Below are 6,000 nucleotides of genomic sequence, written 5' to 3' on the forward strand. Positions count from 1 at the left end.
TGCCAGATCCACTCCCAGATATCTAAAACACTTCACTTCCTCCAGTTTTTCTCCATTCAAACTCACCTCCCAATTGACTTGACCCTCAACCCTACTGTACCTAATAACCTTGCTCTTATTCACATTTACTCTTAACTTTCTTCTTCCACACACTTTACCAAACTCAGTCACCAGCTTCTGCAGTTTCTCACATGAATATATATATATATATATATATATATATATATATATATATATATATATATATATATATATATATCCTTCAAACATACCCATTTTTGCTTTCCGAGATAATGTTCTCGTCTTCCACACATTCTTCAAGGTTCCTAGAATTTTCGCCCCCTCCCTAACCCTATGATTCACTTCCGCTTCCATGGTTCCATCCGCTGCCAAATCCACTCTCAGATATCTAAAACACTTCACTTCCTCCGGTTTTGCTTTATTCAAATTTACTTGACCCTCAACCATACTGTACCTAATAACCTTACTCTTATTCACATTTACTCTCAACTTTCTTCTTTCACACACTTTACCAAACTCAGTCACCAGCTTCTGCAGTTTCTCACATGAATCAGCCACCAGCGCTGTATCATCAGCGAACAACAACTGACTCACTTCCCAAGCTCTCTCATCCACAACAGACTGCATACTTCCCCTCTTTCCAAAACTCTTGCATTCACCTCCCTAACAACCCCATCCATAAACAAATTAAACAACCATGGAGACATCACACACCCCTGCCGCAAACCTACATTCACTGAGAACCAATCACTTTCCTCTCTTCCTACACGTACACATGCCTTACATCCTCGATAAAAACTTTTCACTGCTTCTAACAACTTGCCTCCCACACCATATATCCTTAATACCTTCCACAGAGCATCTCTATCAACTCTGTCATATGCCTCTATCTCTAAGGAACTCTATCATAAGGAATAGTGGTTCCAACAATGTTGTATGGTTGCGAGGCGTGGGGTATGGGTAGAGTTGTGCGCAGGAGGGTGGATGTGCTGCAAATGAGATGTTTGAGGACAATATGTGGTGTGAGGTGGTTTGATCGAGTAATTAATAATAGGGTAAGAGAGATGTGTGGTAATAAAAAGAGTGTGGTTGAGAGAGCAGAAGAGGGTGTTTTGAAATGGTTTGGTCACATGGATAGAATGAGTGAGGAAAGATTGACCAAGAGGATATATGTGTCAGAGGTGGAGGGAACGAGAAGAAGTGGGAGACCAAGTTGGAGGTGGAAAGATGGAGTGAAAAAGATATTGAGTGATCGGAGCCTGAACATGCAGGAAGGTGAAAGGCGTGCAAGGAATAGAGTGAATTGGTACGATGTGGTATACCGGGGTCGACGTGCTGTCAATGGATTGAACCAGGGCATGTGAAGCGTCTGAGGTAAACCATGGAGAGTTCTGTGGGGCCAGGATGTGGAAAGGGAGCTGTGGTTTCAGTGCATTATTACGTGACAGCTAGAGACTGAGTGTGAACGAATGGGGCCTTTGTTGTGTTTTCGTAGCGCTACCTCGCACACATGAGGGGGGAGTTGGGATGGTATTCCATGTGTGGCGAGGTGGCGATGGAAATGAATAAAGGCAGACAGTATGAATTATGTACATTGGTTTATATGTATATGTCTGTGTGGGTATATATATGTATACATTGAGATGTATAGGTACGTATATTTGCGTGTGTGGACGTTTATGTATATACATGTGTATGTGGGTGGGTTGGGCCATTCTTTCGTGTGTTTCCTTGCGCTACCTCGCTAACGCTGGAGACAGCGAGAAAGCAAAATAATGATAATGATAATATATATATATATATATATATACATATATATATATATATATATATATATATATATATATATATATATATATATATATATATATATATATATATATATATATGTATATATATATATATATATATATATATATATATATATATATATATATATATATATATATATATATATATATATGTATATATATATATACATATATATATATATATATCCCCTGGGGATAGGGGAGAAAGAATACTTCCCACGTATTCCCTGCGTGTCGTAGAAGGCGACTAAAAGGGAAGGGAGCGGGTGGCTGGAAATCCTCCCCTCTCGTTTCTTTTTTTAATTTTCCAAAAGAAGGAACAGAGAAGGGGCCAGGTGGGATATTCCCTCTAGGGCCCAGTCCTCTGTTGATAACGCTACCTCGCTAATGCGGGAAATGGCGAATAGTACGAAAGAAAGAAAAAGTATATATATTATATATATATATATATATATATATATATATATATATATATATATATATATATATATATAATATATATTTATATTATTTTTATGTTGGAAAGGATCACAATTTTTCACGAGATCAAGTATTCCTATGAGTCCACGTGGATATACGAATAACACACACACACACACACACACAACCCATATATAATATATATATTAATATATTTATATATTATATATATATAATTTTATTTTATATAATATATCCCCAAACATACCCCTTTTTGCTTTCGGATAATTTCTCGTTTCCCAAAATTTTTTCAAGGTTCCTGAATTTTCGCCCCCTCCCTAACCCTATGATTCACTTCCGTTCCTGGTTCCTCCGTGCCCAAAACCACTCCAGAATCTAAAACACTTCACTTCCTCGTTTTGCTTTATTCAAATTTACTTACCCCAAACCCTACTGTACCTAATAACCTTACTTTATTCACATTTACTCTCAACTTTCTTTTTCACACACTTTACCCAAAATCAGTACCAGCTTCGCAGTTTCTACATGAATCAGCCACCGCGCTGTATCATCAGCGAAAACAAATGACTCATTCCCAACTCTCTCATCCCCAAAAAGACTGCATTTCTTCCCCCCTTTCCAAAACTCTTGCATTTTCCCCCCCAAAAACCCATCCATAAAAAAATTAAACAACCAGGAACAACACCACCCCCGCCCCAAACCCCCATTCACTGAAACCAAAAACTTTCCTTTTCCAAAAACGTACAATGCCTTACATCTCGATAAAAACTTTTTACTGTTCTAACAACTTGCCCCCCACACCCCTATTCCTTAAAAACTTCCCCCAGAGCATCTCTATAACCTGTCATTGCCCCTATCCTAAGGAACTCTATCAAAGAATGTGGTTCCAAAAATGTTGAATGGTTTGGGGGCTGGGGGGTTAGAGTTGTGCGCAGGAGGGGGGATGTGTGCAAATGAGTGTTTGAGGACAATAGTGTGTGAGGGGGTTTGATCGAGTAATTAAAAATGGGTAAGAGAGATGTGTGGTAATAAAAAAAGTGTGGTTTGAGAGAGGAAGGGGTGTTTTGAAAGGTTTGGTCACATGGAGAGAATGAGTAAAGAAAGAATGACCAAAAGGATATATGTTCAGAGGTGGAGGGGGAAAGAGAAGAAGTGGGAGACCAAGTTGGAGGTGGAAAAGATGGAGTAAAAAGATATTGAGTGATCGGAGCCTGAAAATGCGGGGGGTGAAAGGCGTGCAAAGGGAAAAGAGTGAAATTTGGGACGTTTTTGGTTACGGGGTCGACGTGTGTCAATGGATTTTCCAGGGGATGTGAAGGTTTAGGTAACCCTGGGAGTTCTTTTTTGCCCGGATGTGGAAAGGGAGTTGGTTTCATGCATTATTACGTGACAGCTAGAGAGAGTGTGAACGAATGTGGCCTTTGTTGTGTTTTCGTTAGCGCCCCCGCACAATGAGGGGGGGTGGGTGTTGTTTTTCCAGTTGGGGGGGGGGCAAGGGAAAATGAATAAAGACAGACAGTATAAATTTTATGAAATTGGTTTATATGTATTGTCTGTTGGGTTATATATGTATACATTGAGATGTATGGGTCGTTATTTGGTTTTTGGGATTTTATAATATTCATGTGATGTGGGGGGTTGGGCCATTTTTGTGTGTTTCCTTGCGCTCCTCGCTAAGGGGGCAGCGAGAAAGCAAAAAATGATAAAATGAAAAAATTTATATATATATATTTCTTTTTCTTTCAAATTTCGCCATTTCCCCGATTAGCGAGGAGCGTTAAGACGAGGACTGGGCCTTTGAGGGAATACCTCCCCTGGCCCAATTTTCTTTTCCCCTTTTTGGAAATTAAAAAAAAACAGAGGGGGGGATTTCCACCCCCCCCGCTCCCCCCCCCTTTTGTCCCTTTACGACACGCGGGGAATACGTGGGAAGACTCTTTCTCCCCATCCCCGGGGATAATATATATATAATTTATAATTATTATATATTTTATATATATTATTATATATATTAATTATATATTAATTATTTTTTATATATATATAATATATTTATATAAAAATTAATATTATATAATAAAAAAATTTTAATATATTATATAAAATTTATAATTATATATTATATTTATTTTATATTTTTTTATTATACTTTGTCGCTGTCCCCCGCGTTTGCGAGGTAGGCTAGGAAACAGACAAAAAGAAATGGCCCAACCCCCCCCATACCGTATATACATACGTCCAACCCAAATAACAACCTACACAGCTTTCCATGGCTTCCCCCAAAACCCCTTACATCCCTTGATTCAATCCATCAGCACTCAACCCCGGTATCCACACGTCCAATTCATCTTTCTTGCCCCTTTACCCTCCTGATGTTCGGCCCCGATCACACAAAATCTTTTTCACCCTTTTTTTCCCACCCAATTTGTCTCCCTTTCCTTTTTCCCTCCACCCCCGACACTAATCTTTGGTCAATCTTTCACCATCCTCTCATGTGCCCAAAACCACTTCAAACACCCCTTTTTGCTCTCAAAAACCACGTTTTTTTTTATTTCCACACACTCTCTTCCCCTTACGTTACTCACTGACAAACACCTCACACCACACATTGCCCTCAAACATTATTTCAGCAATCCATCCTCTGCGACAACTCTATCCAAGCCCCCGCCTCGCAACCATACAACATTTTTGGAACCCCTATTCCTTCAAACTACCCTTTTTGCTTTCCGGATAAAATTCTCGACTTCCACACATTCTTCAAGGCCCCCCCAATTTTCGCCCCCTCCCCCACCCTATGATCCACTTCCGCTTCCATGGTTCCATCCGCTGCCAGATCCACTCCCAGATATCTAAAACACTTCACTTCCTCCAGTTTTTCTCCATTCAAACTCACCTCCCAATTGACTTGACCCTCAACCCTACTGTACCTAATAACCTTGCTCTTATTCACATTTACTCTTATATATTTTCATTTATTCATTTATTTGTTTATTTGATTCTAATTACTTTTGTTATAATGTATAGGAAGACGTGAGAGTAATAGGACTGAGTGAAGTACATAGGAGAAACAGATACTAGAAGACTCATCAGCCCATGACGAGGTTATCTGTGTGTGTGTGTGTGTGTGTGTGTGTGTGTGTGTGTGTGTGTGTGTGTGTGTGTGTTGGGGGAGGAGATCTTGCGACACGTTGGGTGAAAGAAGACTTACACCAGTACTAGGTGTCTACTCTCGATAGATGAGGTTAGGTCAGAAGGGTAGTATGGTTCTTCCCCACCCCACACCCTGCACCACCCACCAACCCCAGCAACAACAACTGGCAGGAGAGAGAGAATGGAAGAGAGAACATGAAGAGCTTAAGTATGCCTGCATGGAACTTAAATGGAAAGAATGAGATGGATTACTCCTCTCTCTTCTTATCTAAGCTGTTTGTACTACACTTCCGTAAATAACGCTACACTTCATCCTGTATTGTAACACTGGGGTGACCCACTGTGGGACCAGAGAGAGAGAGAGCGTTTATATAAATGTTTATAGTTTGGTGTATGCTGTCTTGTTATCTGCTTTGTACACGAATTGGTAAAATATTTGTCCAATCCAGTTTTTCAAAGTCATCTGCAGGCTTTGCATTAACAATGTTTGATTGTAGCATGTTCGAATATCCAGCAGATCTAAATGAAATGAAAAATTTATATACTGTATTGTGCCTGCATTTTGTTAAGATCTTTA

General features: G+C 39.5%; 1 protein-coding gene across 1 annotated transcript in view; it reads left to right on the forward strand.

The window, feature by feature from the left end:
- LOC139763364 (uncharacterized) overlaps nt 1–6,000 on the forward strand; it is a 171,293-nt gene that overhangs the window by 114,370 nt on the left and 50,923 nt on the right. The window lies entirely within an intron of this gene.

This window comes from Panulirus ornatus, chromosome 46 (assembly GCF_036320965.1).
Source record: "Panulirus ornatus isolate Po-2019 chromosome 46, ASM3632096v1, whole genome shotgun sequence".
Taxonomy (NCBI): domain Eukaryota; kingdom Metazoa; phylum Arthropoda; class Malacostraca; order Decapoda; family Palinuridae; genus Panulirus; species Panulirus ornatus.